The following is a 16,623-nucleotide window of genomic DNA, read 5'->3' as shown; positions in this document are numbered from 1 at the left end:
AGCCAACGCTCTAACCACTAGGCTACCTGCTGCTCCACCGCTCCAACGCTCTAACCACTAGGCTACCCTGCCACTCCACTGTTTTTAACTTATTCTACTACCATAACAATTAATAGTGGACAGCTGAAGCAAACACAACAATGTTTTCTTCAGGAAAATTGCCCAACTACGTTTATAGAAAGTATGTTGGAGTCCATTCAACCAGTTGGAGTTGGAGTCCATTCAACCAGTTGGAGTTGAGCTTTCTGTTTCTTCTTCTCACCTGTGAACTAACATGTGACTGACGGTGTGTGACTGATGGTGTGACTGATGGTGTGACTGACGGTGTGACTGACGGTGTGACTGTGTCTGACGGTGTGACTGACGGTGTGACTGTGACTGACGGTGTGTTACTGACGGTGTGACTGTGACTGACGGTGTGACTGACGGTGTGACTGTGACTGACGGTGTGACTGACGGTGTGACTGTGACTGACGGTGTGACTGATGGTGTGACTGTGACTGACAGTGTGACTGACAGTGTGACTGTGACTGACGGTGTGACTGATGGTGTGACTGTGACTGACGGTGTGACTGACAGTGTGACTGTGACTGATGGTGTGACTGTGACTGACGGTGTGACTGTGACTGATGGTGTGACTGTGACTGATGGTGTGACTGTGACTGACGGTGTGACTGTGTCTGACAGTGTGACTGTGACTGACGGTGTGACTGATGGTGTGACTGTGACTGACGGTGTGACTGTGACTGACGGTGTGACTGTGACTGATGGTGTGACTGTGACTGATGGTGTGACTGTGACTGATGGTGTGACTGTGACTGACGGTGTGACTGTGACTGACGGTGTGACTGATGGTGTGACTGTGACTGACGGTGTGACTGTGTCTGACAGTGTGACTGTGACTGACGGTGTGACTGATGGTGTGACTGTGACTGACGGTGTGACTGTGACTGACGGTGTGACTGTGACTGACGGTGTGACTGACGGTGTGTTAAAGTTCACGTACTCACTGCTTTACCCTACTTGTCATTGTCCTGCCAATAATAGATGAAGCAAGTGAGTTTTAAATCAGAGGAAGATTTCTTTCTCCATTTCTTAGGATGCAGTTTTTATACATGTATTATAATGTTAACATGTGTACATATAGAATGTCCATATGATGGAAAATCGTATGTTGAATTAAAATAAATGTCTAGTACATAGCTTATTTTAAGATTTTAACAAGATATTTTATAATGTAAATAGAAGAATGTATACAATGATGTAATGCAAATGTCTCCCAAATAAACTTGATCATGTTCCATTTTGGTCAAAGTCTTCTCAATGGTCAACTTCTTCTCATTGGTCATAGTCTTCTCACTGGTCATAGTCTTCTCACTGGTCAAAGCCTTCTCACTGGTCAGAGCCTTCTCACTTGTCAGAGCCTTCTTATTGGTCAAAGCCTTCTCACTGGTCAGAGCATTCTCACTTGTCAGAGCCTTCTCATTGGTCAAACCCTTCTCACTGGTCAAAGCCCTCTCATTGGTCAAACCCTTCTCACTGGTCAGAGCCTTCTCATCGGTCAGAGCCTTTTCACTGGTCAGAGCCTTCTCATTGGTCAAAGCCTTTTCACTGATCAGAGCCTTCTGATTGGTCAAAGCCTTTTCACTGGTCAGAGCCTTCTCATTGGTCAAACACTTCTCACTGGTCAGAGCCTTCTCATTGGTCAAAGCCTTTTCACTGGTCAGAGCCTTCTCATTGGTCAAAGCCTTTTCACTGTCAGAGCCTTCTCATTGGTCAAAGCCTTCTCACTGGTCAGAGCCTTCTCACTGGTCAGAGCCTTCTCATTGGTCAAAGCCTTTTCACTGGTCAGAGCCTTCTCACTGGTCAGAGCCTTCTCATTGGTCAAAGCCTTCCACTGGTCAGAGCCTTCTCACTGGTCAGAGCCTTTTCATTGGTCAAAGCCTTCTCACTGGTCAGAGCCTTCTCATTGGTCAAAGCCTTTTCACTGGTCAGAGCCTTCTCACTGGTCAGAGCCTTCTCATTGGTCAAAGCCTTCTCACTGGTCAGAGCCTTCTCACTGGTCAGAGCCTTTTCATTGGTCAAAGCCTTCTCACTGGTCAGAGCCTTCTCATTGGTCAAAGCCTTTTCACTGGTCAGAGCCTTCTCACTGGTCAGAGCCTTCTCACTGGTCAGAGCCTTCTCATTGGTCAAACCCTTCTCACTGGTCAGAGCCTTCTCACTGGTCAGAGCCTTCTCACAAGGGTCATTAATAAACTGTAACACACATTTTTCCATTGACCAAGCCGGTGATGAAGGCAGTGCTAAGCTGGGATAAAGAGCTCGTATAGTTGCATCCCAAATTGTACCCTATTCCCTATATAGTGCACTACTTTTGACTGGGGCCTATAGGGCTCTGGTCAAAAGTAGTGCACTATATAGGGAATAGGGTGCAATTTGGGACATGATCATAGCGTGCCACTTACCACTCTGTGTTCATGGGGAACAATAGAACCATTGACATGTTGTTACCTAGGCCATGCCATAATCATGGCTGAGCAAGTCATTCCTTAAGCAAGGTTTAGCGCACTCACACAGCACACAGACCTCTAGACCTGAGGTACAGTAGAGTTAATTAAGCACCATATAAGATACAGTACATTCCAATACTCTTTAACTACACCATACAGGATACGTTTGTTACGCCACCTGGCCATAGAGAGGCTTTTATTCTCTATTTTGGTTAGGCCAGGGTGTGACTAGGGTGGGCATTCTAGTGTCTTTATTTTTATGTTTTCTATTTCTTTGTTTTTGGCTGAGTGTGGTTCCCAATCAGAGGCAGCTGTCTATCGTTGTGTCTGATTGGTAGCCTTTTCCCCACCTGTGTTTGGTGGCTAGTTGTTTTCTGTATAGTTTGTTTGCCTGACAGAACAGGTTTTTTTCACTTTGTTATTTTGTTTGAGTAATAAAGAATCATGAACACTTACCACACTGCGTTTTGGTCCATGCCTTCCGACGAGAGACGTAACAGCGTTTCACTACTCTACTGTTTAATTACACCATACAGGATACATTCAAATATTCAACTCTTTAATTTACATATTTAATTAAATGTCAGCAGTTGTGAGAAACTGAGTTTAAATGTATTTGACTAAAGTATATGTAAACTTCCCGACATCAACTGTCTGTGTTTCCATAAACAGAGACGGGGGACTCAGATGTTTCATTATGTCACTCTCACTCTACCACCTAAATAAACAGTCTCAGCAGTCCCAGAAGTAGTTGGGCGGAGGGGCCTCCATTCCCGGCTGCTGATTGGACCACAGGCCCCTGAATGTCTCCATTGAGAATTTCAGGAGGAATTTGTGGAGACTCTCTCATTTCAATTCAATTCAATTTAAGGGCTTTATTGGCATGGGAAACATATGTTTACATTTCCAAAGCAAGTGAAGTACATCAGGTAGTCCCAAACTGGGGGGGGGGGGGGAGATACGTCGGGTACACCAAATAAAAACGTGATTCACAATTAATTTATTTATAATAAAAAGGTGTATATATATTATGTATCTTTTTACATTTATTTTTTATTTTTATTCTTCACATTTTCAAACAGTACATAAATATTTTCCAACGGGGCTATACATTTTGGTGAGTTTTTTTTCGCGCCTGAGTAGCCTCGTTTCACTGCCAGACATAAAATGAAACCATCTAGTGTTCAGTGAAATAACAACACAATGTCAAATACAGGAAGCCTCGTCAAATAATTAACATCCAATCACATTAACCGTTACTCATCCAATCACATTAACCGTTACTCATCCAATCACATTAACCGTTACTCATCCAATCACAATAACTGTTACTCCTCCAATCACATTAACCGTTACTCATCCAATCACATTAACAGTTACTCATCCAATCACATTAACCGTTTCTCATCCAATCACATGAACCGTTACTCATCCAATCACATTAATCGACACTCATCCAATCACATTAACCGTTACTCATCCAATCACATTAACCGTTACTCATCCAATCACATTAACCGTTACTCATCCAATCACATTAAGCGTTACTCATCCAATCACATTCACCGTTACTCATCCAATCACATAAACCGCTACTCGTCCAATCACATGAACCGTTACTCGTCCAATCACATGAACCGTTACTCGTCCAATCACATTAACCGTTACTCATCCAATCACATTAACCGTTACTCATCCAATCACATTAACCGATACTCTCTCACGGGAAACCTTCACTCTTGCGCAGAAATTTAGAAACGAAACATGACCATTTGAAAATTAAGCCACTGGAGCTTTTTGAGCGAGAATAAAGACAACTTTCGAGTAGTAAGACATGTATAAAAGCCACAGATACCATTAATAAGAAGGGGCTAGAAGCGTCTTATATGGTGAGCTACCGAGTGGCTCGGACAGGGAAGCCCCATACTATTGTGGAGGACTTCATTAATTCTTCCTGCTGCCGTGGATGTGGCTGGGACAATGCTGGGGGAAAAGGCCCAAAAAACTGTACAGACAATGCCTTCAACAAACAACACTGTTTCACGTCGCATCAGTGACATGGCAGGAGATGTTTTGAAACAGTTTAAAGGTTTCTTTACTGACCATACTTTTCACTTGTCTGACCGCTTGCATACATTTTTTTGAGCAAATGAACTCAAGATTACAGACAATGTCAAATTTGATATAGCGAAACTCCTGAGTGAGTTGGGTGCGCAATTACGAAGGTACTTTCCCGAAATGGATTACACAATTCATTATCCCTTTCATGCCCTGCCTTCAGTCCACTTACTGATATCTGAAAAAGAGAGCCTCATCAAAAATGCAACAAGCGGTTCTGTGAAAATGTTATTTAATCAGAAGCCACTGTCAGATTTCTGGATAGGGCTGCGCTCAGAATATCCTGCCTTGGCAATTCGTGCTGTTAAGACACTGATGCCCTTTACAACCATGTACCTATGTGAGAGTGGATTCTTGGCCCTCACTAGCATGAAAACTAAATACAGACACAGACTGTCACACCCTGATCTGTTTCACCTGTCTTTGTGATTGTCTCCACCCCCCTCCAGGTGTCGCTCATCTTCCGCATTATCCCCTGTGTATTTATACCTGTGTTCTCTGTTTGTCTGTAGCCAGTTTGTCTTGTTTGTTCAAGTCAACCAGCGTTTTTGTGTCAGCTCTTACTTTTCTCATCCTCCTGGTTTTTGACCTTTGCCTGTCCTGACCCTGAACCTGCCTGCCATCATGTACCTTTGCCCCACCTCTGGATTACCGACCTCTGCCTGACCCTGAGCCTGCCGTCCTGTACCTTTGCCCCTGATTGCTGTAATAGACATTGTTACTTCAACACGGTCTGCATCTGGGTCTAACCTTGATTCCTGATACAGACTGTGTGTGGAAAATGATTTCAGACTGAGACTCTCTCCAATACAACCCAACGTTGCAGAGTTATGTGCATCCTTTCAAGCACACCCTTCTCATTAACCTGTGGTGAATTATTCACACCCTTCTCATTAACCTGTGGTGAGTTCCTCACACCCTTCTCATTAACCTGTGGTGAGCTATTCACAGCCTTCTCATTAACCTGTGGTGAATTATTCACACCCTTCTCATTAACCTGTGGTGAGTTATTCACAGCCTTCTCATTAACCTGTGGTGAGTTATTCACAGCCTTCTCATTAACCTGTGGTGAATTATTCACACCCTTCTCATTAACCTGTGGTGAGTTATTCACAGCCTTCTCATTAACCTGTGGTGAATTATTCACACCCTTCTCATTAACCTGTGGTGAGTTATTCACACCCTTCTCATTAACCTGTGGTGAGTTATTCACACCCTTCTCATTAACCTGTGGTGAATTATTCACACCCTTCTCATTAACATGTGGTGAGTTATTCACACCCTTCTCATTAACCTGTGGTGAGTTATTCACACCCTTCTCATTAACCTGTGGTGAGTTATTCACAGCCTTCTCATTAACCTGTGGTGAGTTATTCACATCCTTCTCATTAACCTGTGGTGAGTTATTCACACCCTTCTCATTAACCTGTGGTGAGTTATTCACACCCTTCTCATTAACCTGTGGTGAGTTAATCACACCCTTCTCATTAACCTGTGGTGAGTTATTCACACCCTTCTCATTAACCTGTGGTGAATTATTCACACCCTTCTCATTAACCTGTGGTGAATTATTCACACCCTTCTCATTAACCTGTGGTGAGTTATTCACACCCTTCTCATTAACCTGTGGTGAATTATTCACACCCTTCTCATTAACCTGTGGTGAATTATTCACACCCTTCTCATTAACCTGTGGTGAGTTATTCACACCCTTCTCATTAACCTGTGGTGAGTTATTCACACCCTTCTCATTAACCTGTGGTGAGTTAATCACACCCTTCTCATTAACCTGTGATGAGTTATTCACACCCTTCTCATTAACCTGTGGTGAATTATTCACACCCTTCTCATTAACCTGTGGTGAATTATTCACACCCTTCTCATTAACCTGTGGTGAGTTATTCACACCCTTCTCATTAACCTGTGGTGAATTATTCACACCCTTCTCATTAACCTGTGGTGAATTATTCACACCCTTCTCATTAACCTGTGGTGAGTTATTCACACCCTTCTCATTAACCTGTGGTGAGTTATTCGTTTTGATGAACAAATAAAGTTTTATCTGTGTGATGGTTAAATAAAGAGCAGAATTATTGATGATTATTATATTATTATTTGTGCCCTGGTCCTATAAGAGCTCTTTGTCACTTCCCAGGAGCCGGGTTGTGACAAACTCACACTCATTCTGATGTTTAATGCATGTATCGTATAGTGTGTGTGTGGCAGGCTTACAATGATGGCAAAAAAACAGCTGACCCTGGTGCTAGAGGGGGTACAGCTGACCCTGGTGCTAGATGGGGTACAGCTGACCCTGGTGCTAGAGGGCGTATAGCTGACCCTGGTGCTAGAGGGGGTACAGCTGACCCTGGTGCTAGAGGGGGTACGGCTGACCCTGGTGCTAGAGGGGGTACAGCTGACCCTGGTGCTAGAGGGGGTACAGCTGACCCTAGTGCTAGAGGGGGTACAGCTGACCCTGGTGCTAGAGGGGGTACAGCTGACCCTGGTGCTAGAGGGGGTACAGATGACCCTGGTGCTAGAGGGGGTACAGCTGACCCTGGTGCTGGAGGGGGTACAGCTGACCCTGGTGCTGGAGGGGGTACGGCTGACCCTGGTGCTGGAGGGGGTATGGCTGACCCTGGTGCTAGAGGGGGTACGGCTGACCCTGGTGCTAGAGGGGGTACAGCTGACCCTGGTGCTACAGAGGGTATGGCTGACCCTGGTGCTAGAGGGGGTACAACTGACCCTGGTGCTAGAGGGGGTACAGATGACCCTGGTGCTAGAGGGGGTACAGCTGACCCTAGTGCTAGAGGGGGTACAGCTGACCCTGGTGCTAGAGGGGGTACAGCTGACCCTGGTGCTAGAGGGGGTACAGATGACCCTGGTGCTAGAGGGGGTACAGCTGACCCTGGTGCTGGAGGGGGTACAGCTGACCCTGGTGCTGGAGGGGGTACGGCTGACCCTGGTGCTGGAGGGGGTATGGCTGACCCTGGTGCTAGAGGGGGTACAGCTGACCCTGGTGCTAGAGGGGGTACAGCTGACCCTGGTGCTACAGAGGGTATGGCTGACCCTGGTGCTAGAGGGGGTACAACTGACCCTGGTGCTAGAGGGGGTACAGATGACCCTGGTGCTAGAGGGGGTACAGCTGACCCTGGTGCTAGAGGGGGTACAGCTGACCCTGGTGCTAGAGGGGGTACGGCTGACCCTGGTGCTGGAGGGGGTACGGCTGACCCTGGTGCTAGAGGGGGTACAGCTGACCCTGGTGCTAGAGGGGGTATGGCTGACCCTGGTGCTAGAGGGGGTATGGCTGACCCTGGTGCTAGAGGGGGTATGGCTGACCCTGGTGCTAGAGGGGGTACGGATGACCCTGGTGCTGGAGGGGGTATGGCTGACCCTGGTGCTAGAGGGGGTACAACTGACCCTGGTGCTAGAGGGGGTACAACTGACCCTGGTGCTAGAGGGGGTACAGCTGACCCTGGTGCTAGAGGGGGTACAGCTGACCCTGGTGCTAGAGGGGGTACAGCTGACCCTGGTGCTAGAGGGGGTATGGCTGACCCTGGTGCTAGAGGGGGTACAACTGACCCTGGTGCTCGAGGGGGTACAACTGACCCTGGTGCTAGAGGGGGTACAGCTGACCCTGGTGCTAGAGGGGGTACAGCTGACCCTGGTGCTAGAGGGGGTATGGCTGACCCTGGTGCTAGAGGGGGTACAGCTGACCCTGGTGCTAGAGGGGGTATGGCTTACCCTGGTACTAGAGGGGGTATGGCTGACCCTGGTGCTAGAGGGGGTACGGCAGTTGGAGGTTGAATGTTTGAAGGGGTACTGGACTATAAAATGTTTGGGAACCACTGAACTGGATAATAAACAAAAGTGAAATAAACAATTTAAAAAATAACAGTAAACATTACATTCACAAAAGTTTCAAAAGAATAAAGACATTTTAAATGTCATGTTATGTGCAAACAGTTAAAGTACAAAAGGGAAAATAAATCAACGTAAATATGGGTTGTATTTACAATGTTGTTTGTTCTTCACTGGATGCCCTTTTCTTGTGGCAACAGGTCACACGGTGGCATTGCACCCAATAGATATGGGATTTGTTTTCTAATTCTTTGTAGGTCTGTGTGTCTCTCTCCCTATATATATTTCTCTTTGCCTCTCTCTCTACCACCTCTCTCTCTGCCTCTCTCTCCCCCTCTCTCTCTCCCTCTCTCTACCCCTCTTTCTCTAACCATCTCTCTACCTCTCTCTCTACCCAATCTCTCTCTGCCTCTCTCTCTCCCTCTCTCTCTACCCCCTCTATCTCTGCCTCTCTCTCTACCCCCTCTCTCTCTGCCTCTCTCTCTACCCCCTCTCTCTCTGCCCCTCTCTCTCTCTCTCTCTCTCTCTCTCTCTCTCTCTCTCTCTCTCCCCCTCTCTCTGCATCTCTCTCTCTCCCTCTCTCTCTCCCTTTCTCTCCCTCTCTCTCTGCCTCTCTCTCTATCCGCCTCTCTCTCTCCCTTTCTCTCCCTCTCTCTGCCTCTCCCTCTCCCGCTCTCTTTCTCTCTTCCATTCACTTTTGGTCAACAGTAGAGGAATGTGTGTGATTTGCCTAAACAGCTGACCACTCACTTCGCAGTCATGCACCCACACCTCCTTCTCTCTCTCTCCCACTCCCTCTCTCCTTCTCTCTCCCTCCCATTCTCTCTCTCCTCTCTCCCTCCCTCTCCCAACCTCTCCCTCTCCCTCTGCCTCTCTCTCTATCTCCCTCTCTCATTCTCTTTCTCTCTTCCATTCTCTTTTGGTCAACAGTAGAGGAAGGTGTGTGATTTGCCTAAACAGCTGACCACTCACTTTGCAGTCCCACACCCAACCTCCTTCTCCTCCCTTCCCTCTCCCTCTCTCCTTCTCTCTCCCTCCCTCTCTCAACCTCTCCCTCCCTCTCTCTCCCTCTCTCCTTCTCTCTCTCTCTCTCCCTCCCACTCCCTCTCTCCTTGTCTCTCCCCCCCACTCCCTCTCTCCTTCTCTCTCCCAACCTCTCCCTCTCTCTCTCTCCCTCTCTCCTTCTCTCTCTCCCTCTCTCTCCCTCTCTCCTTCTCTCTCTCTCCCTCCCACTCCCTCTCTCCTTCTCTCTCCCTCCCTCTCTCTCCCTCTCTCCTTCTCTCTCTCTCCCTCCCACTCCCTCTCTCCTTCTCTCTCCCTCCCACTCCCTCTCTCCTTCTCTCTCCCTCCCTCCCTCTCCCTCTCTCTCCCTCTCTTCCTCCCTCTCCCAACCTCTCCCTCTCTCTCCCTCTCTCCTTCTCTCTCCCTCCCTCTCTCTCTCTCTCCCTCTCTTCCTCCCTCTCTCAACCTCTCCCTCTCTCTCCCTCTCTCCTTCTCTCTCCCTCCCTCTCCCTCTCTCTCCCTCTCTTCCTCCCTCTCTCAACCTGTCCCTCTCTCTCCCTCTCTCCTTCTCTCTCTACCCCCTTCTTTCTCTCCTTGTTGCGGTCCCTGTGGTTTTGTGGTTGTGAACCTTGTGAACTGTTAATCCTGCGCTCAGTCAGTCGGTGGGTTCATTGGTCTGTACATCACAGGATCCATGGTGGCAGTAAACGGCTCAGGGGAGAAGTGGAGGCTGGTGTTATTGGGCGCTCTCCTCATCTGTGGGTTAAACCTGGAGTTTGGTAAGTGACTTTATTTCCTCTGTGTGGCTGTGGATAATGTGCATTCCTGAACGTACACTAGGCTAGTGAGGTGCAGGAAGAGATTAGTAGATGACTTACTGTGAACTTTGACGGCATTTGTGTTAGTTACATTACTTTTCACCTCATGCTGTCTGTCTGTATTGTAAATTCCATGCAGAACATTCCTGTTATTGCCAAAGTATGTTTATCAATAGCAAATCAACATTAGACTCTTCATGTTGCATTAACCTGAAGCATACTGTGGTTATGTGTATTTCAAAGAATACAAATTCACTATTTGATACTTGCTCTGCAGGACAGTGCCAGCAGGATGAGAAGGAGGGACAAACCAGCCCACCAGGACGTAAGCCTAAACCCAGTAAGGGTAAACCAGTGAGGGGAGCAGGAGGGACGGACCAGCCCACCAGGACGTAAGCCTAAACCCAGTAAGGGTAAGACAGTGAGGGGAGCAGGTCAACCCAAAGCTAAAGCAACACCGGCCCTGTTCCTCTGACACAGGTAGGGTTGAAAACATTTCAAATTATCAAATTATTCATAAAAGTAAGCCTTGTTTTGCATTTTCATAATCGCGAGGCTGCCATAACAGATTGGGATCTTCGTCAAATCTGTACATATTAGTAGTATGCATTAAAGGTAAACATTATGTGCACAAATCACAGATCTGAGATTTCTGATTCAATGGACGGATGTTGGTGGAGCAATGTCTACTAATGGGTGCTAATTTACAAGCATTCATAAAAGTTGTGTCTAAGGCCGACACGTAAGCTTGAATAAAAATAAGTGATACTAGCAAAAGCAGTGTGAGGGATTCTCTTGTGTTTAAACATAATGAAGAATAAAGATAAAGATGTTTCTCCTCTCCTGGTTTATAACCGTAGGCTGAGTTAGTGTGGGTTGAGTTCCAGCGTGTAGGGGGCCGTCTGAGTGTCCGGGTCGGCGACACCATGAAGCTGAGGTGGAAAGGGAACCCCTGATGCGTCAGGCGTTCCTGCTTACCTAGAGGAGGACAACGAGGTGAGACTCAGGTGAGACTCCGGTCCTGACAATGTGATGGGACAGGGAAACAGGCCTCCACGGCAACAAGGGCTCACTAGAAAAAGTGACCTCAGTCTCAATGTTGTTTTCCCTGTATAAAACTTGAATATAAAAAAAGACTCACTTCATTTCTCACCTCTCTGTTTGTACTGTGGAAGGACCACCAGAGGGCAGGCTGGGCTCATGGATAGTAGCCCAACAAGGCATGGGAGACAAGGTAACCAGAGGCAATTAAGCACAGCTGACGGTACTAATGACATACTCTCCTTCCCCTATAAGAGAGAGAATGGAACCAGCAGAGAGAAGAGGGGAAAACTATCTCTGGGAGATGGCCACCGAGAGAGAGAAGCTATCCAGGAAGAACCACTAAGACGGTGACAATCCCGTGACTTTTGTTGTAGTTTAAAGATAATCCTATTGTGTTCCTGTTTCATCTGAAGAAGAAGATGTATGTTTTTCCTTGGAAGATTTTCATTGATTATGTTGGAGTGTTTGTGTTGACCAAATGCCCTCAATAGAGAACTGTGTTCAATCAAGAAAACCTACTCCTGACTCGTTTATTCCACCTTCCTGCTTTAGAGTGACGCCCAATTACTTGGTCCTCTCACAGTATAGAGATGCTGTATGTAGGGCCTGTGTGACTCTGGTGTGAGGGACTCATTTCTCACCTCTCTGTTTGTACAGAGATGATGTATGTAGGGCCTGTGTGACTCTGGTGTGAGGGACTCTTGTTCCTTTGTGTTTGTATAGGACCCGTACGGCAACCTGACCCTGTCCAACTCTACAGGAGAAAAAAACCTTCCTGTGTACTGTGAAGACCGGGACTCCAGGAAGGACGACGACAAGGAAGTCTTCTTCCCTGGTACTAAATCCCGGCCTCCTGACATAGGGGTCGTTACCATGGCTATAAGGCACCCTATTTTCTACGTAGTGCACTACATTTGACCAGGACCCATAGGCCCCTTTGATCAAAGTAGTGCATTACAGTAGTGGTTTGGGAATAGAATGAACTTCGAGACACAAGCCCATGTGATCACCTACAGCTGCTGAGTCCCTAATAGCACCCTATTCCCATAGGGCTCTGTTCAAAAGTAGTGCATTACATAGGGAATAGGGCACCATATGTTCTCAACTGGCCTACCTGGTTAAATAAAGGTGAGTTTAAATAAGAGGAGCTGTACAGAGATGATGTATGTAGGCCTGTGTGACTCTGGTGTGAGGGACTCATTTCTCACCTCTCTGTTTGTACAGAGATGCTGTAGGTAGGCCTGTGTGACTCTGGTGTGAGGGACTCATTTTTCACCTCTCTGTTTGTACAGAGATGCTGTAGGTAGGCCTGTGTGACTCTGGTGTGAGGGACTCATTTCTCACCTCTCTGTTTGTACAGAGATGCTGTAGGTAAGCCTGTGTGACTCTGGTGTGAGGGACTCTCCTCCTCCTACTATGAGGTCATCCAGTTGAGGACCAATTGGCCGACAGAACCTCCCCTGTCGGTTGACATCACCTGAAGGTGAGATCAGAACACATCAGCAGGGATTAGATTACATAATACAGAATTACCCATTTTGAAACAGACCTTGTTGCTTAGAAAACCTTTACTTTAACAGCTATAGAGGTCTAGAATGCATTGGGACGCAGTTATAATGCATTATAAGACTTGTCATAAACACATTTGACCGTGCTTGACTATCTCATAATACGCTACAATACGGTACAATATATTTAATGTGGGGGGGGGGGGGGGGTGTACCAAACCCTTTTCCTGTAGCCATTCTACGCCACCTTGTATATATGCCAGGTGAGGCCCTCGGGACAAAGCTAAACGTAACACAGGTTCTTTACATCATGGACTGGAGTCAGACAACAATAGCAGGATGCAACAGTTATTTATTTACACATTTTCCAGCGTCATAAATCTCCATATATCTCGCTCCAAGGAGCTGTGTACAACTCTCCTACAAGACAGACTCCAACTGAGAGAAATAGCAGATTTCTCACAGACTAAATATCGCTCGGGTTGAAACATTTCATTCACATACTCAAACAGACCATAATAATGTGTTGCAACAGTCACGGAGGGCGTAACCAGGGAGAAGGTGAGCCGGTCTAGGTAGAATATTGGCGCCAACACCTAAAAACACTACATTTACAATCATTCCTATTTGTCATACTTTGTTAAAAGAACAGCATCAGTTCTCCTGTTCTCCCAAGGCACGACGACCAGCATAGTAAAGGGATCCTCTGAATGACACAAACAGGAAGGCTTCACAAACACTTGGTCTCCCGAGTGGCGCAGTGGTCTCTCAGTGCTAGAGGCGTCACTGCAGTACCCGGTTCGAATCCAGGCTGTATCACATCCGGCTGTGATTGGGAGTCCCATAGGGCAGCGCACAATTGGCCAAGCGTCGTGCTGGTTTGGCCGGAGAAGGCCGTCATTGTAAATAAGAATTTGTTCTTAACTGACTTGCCTAGTTAAATGAAGGTTAAATTATACAAAAGACCACGCCCATTTCCTGCAGTCAAATGACCTCGTTCAACCTCTCTTTCATATCGTCTGAGATCCCCAAGGATTGGAAAGCTGCCGCAGTCATCCCCCTCTTCAAAGGGGGAGACACCCTGGACCCAAACGGTTACAGACCTATATCCATCCTGCCCTGCCTATCTAAGGTCTTCGAAAGCCAAGTCAACAAACCGGTCACTGACCATCTCGAAACCCACTGTACCTTCTCCGCTGTGCAATCTGGTTTCCGAGCCGGTCACGGGTGCACCTCAGCCACGCTCAAGGTACTAAACGATATCATAACCGCCATCGATAAAAGACAGTACTGTGCAGCCGTCTTCATCGACCTTGCCAAGGCTTTCGACTCTGTCAATCACCATATTCTTATCAGTAGCCTCGGTTTTTCGGATGACTGCCTTGCCTGGTTCACCAATTACTTTGCAGACATAGTTCAGTGTGTCAAATCGGAGGGCATGCTGTCCGGTCCTCTGGCAGTCTCTATGGGGGTGCCACAGGGTTCAATTCTCGGGCCGACTCTTTTCTCTGTATATATCAATGATGTTGCTCTTGCTGCGGGCGATTACCTGATCCACCTCTACGCAGACGACACCATTCTATATACTTCCGGCCCGTCCTTGGACACTGTGCTATCTAACCTCCAAACGAGCTTCAATGCCATACAACACTCCTTCCGTGGCCTCCAACTGCTCTTAAACGCTAGTAAAACCAAATGCATGCTTTTCAACCGTTCGCTGCCTGCACCCGCATGCCCGACTAGCATCACCACCCTGGATTGTTCCGACCTTGAATATGTGGACATCTATAAGTACCTAGGTGTCTGGCTAGACTGTAAACTCTCCTTCCAGACTCATATCAAACATCTCCAATCGAAAATCAAATCAAGAGTCGGCTTTCTATTCCGCAACAAAGCCTCCTTCACTCACGCCGCCAAACTTACCCTAGTAAAACTGACTATCCTACCGATCCTCGACTTTGGCGATGTCATCTACAAAATTGCTTCCAACACTCTACTCAGCAAACTGGATGCAGTTTATCACAGTGCCATCCGTTTTGTCACTAAAGCACCTTATACCACCCACCACTGCGAATTGTATGCTCTAGTCGGCTGGCCCTCGCTACATATTCGTCGCCAGACCCCCTGGCTCCAGGTCATCTACAAGTCCATGCTAGGTAAAGCTCCGCCTTATCTCAGTTCACTGGTCACGATGGCAACACCCATCCGTAGCACGCGCTCCAGCAGGTGTATCTCACTGATCATCCCTAAAGCCAACACCTCATTTGGCCGCCTTTCGTTCCAGTACTCTGCTGCCTGTGACTGGAACGAATTGCAAAAATCGCTGAAATTGGAGACTTATCTCCCTCACCAACTTCAAACATCTGCTATCTGAGCAGCTAACCGATCGCTGCAGCTGTACATAGTCTATTGGTAAATAGCCCACCCATTTTCACCTACCTCATCCCCATACTGTTTTTATTGACTTTTCTGCTCTTTTGCACACCAATATCTCTACCTGTACATGACCATCTGATCATTTATCACTCCAGTGTTAATCTGCAATATTGTAATTATTCGCCTACCTCCTCATGCCTTTTGCACACATTGTATATAGACTGCCCTTTTTTTCTACTGTGTTATTGACTTGTTAATTGTTTACTCCATGTGTAACTCTGTTGTCTGTTCACACTGCTATGTTTTATCTTGGCCAGGTCGCAGTTGCAAATGAGAACTTGTTTTCAACTAGCCTACCTGGTTAAATAAAGGTGTTCTCAACTAGCCTACCTGGTTAAATAAAGGTGTTCTCAACTAGCCTACCTGGTTAAATAAAGGTGTTCTCAACTAGCCTACCTGGTTAAATAAAGGTGTTTTCAACTAGCCTACCTGGTTAAATAAAGGTGTTCTCAACTAGCCTACCTGGTTAAATAAAGGTGTTCTCAACTAGCCTACCTGGTTAAATAAAGGTGTTCTCAACTAGCCTACCTGGTTAAATAAAGGTGTTTTCAACTAGCCTACCTGGTTAAATAAAGGTGTTCTCAACTAGCCTACCTGGTTAAATAAAGGTGTTCTCAACTAGCCTACCTGGTTAAATAAAGGTGAAATAAAAATAAATAAAAAAAGGAGTGTTTTTCATAATTTCATAATTTATCAACATTATTTTAAAAAACCTGCAGAAAATGTGGCGTTTCTATGTAAAAGGTTTTGTTAAATTTCAGTCTTCTGTGATGAAAATAAAGTGTAATATTGAGATGCAAACTCAAAATGTAATACATTTCAACTCTATATCTGACATGGTACAGGTGTCTTCTTTTTTTACGCCCGTAACCATGTGTGTGTGAGGTGAGGACTTTTGTTTAAAAGTAGAATTATTTAAGACTACCGGAGGGGGGAGAAATAGAGAGGGGGGAGAGAAATAGAGAGAGGGGAGAGGGAAGAGAGGGGAGAGAGAGAAATAGAGAGGAGAGAGAAATAGAGAGGAGAGAGAAATAGAGAGGAGAGAGAGAGAGAGAAATAGAGAGGGGGGAGAAATAGAGAGGAGAGAAATAGAGAGGGTTTACCATAGTGTTTTATTGTTGGTTCAGGTGTATCAGGATTAAATAAAGAGTCCAGGAATCTTTAACAATCAACAGTTTTGTTCACTTAAATTCTGTGGTAAAAGTGTGTCTGCCTCAAACTCTCAAATGAGCAATGATATTTTTGAATGATATTTGAATCTGTTAAAGGTGGAATACAGAGGTGGTCTCCGCTCTGACTGGGCTGTTCAGCTGCAGCATGGACCTTCAC

This window comes from Oncorhynchus kisutch, linkage group LG15 (assembly GCF_002021735.2).
Source record: "Oncorhynchus kisutch isolate 150728-3 linkage group LG15, Okis_V2, whole genome shotgun sequence".
NCBI classification, from domain to species: domain Eukaryota; kingdom Metazoa; phylum Chordata; class Actinopteri; order Salmoniformes; family Salmonidae; genus Oncorhynchus; species Oncorhynchus kisutch.
Note: the sequence above shows the minus strand (reverse complement) of the source record.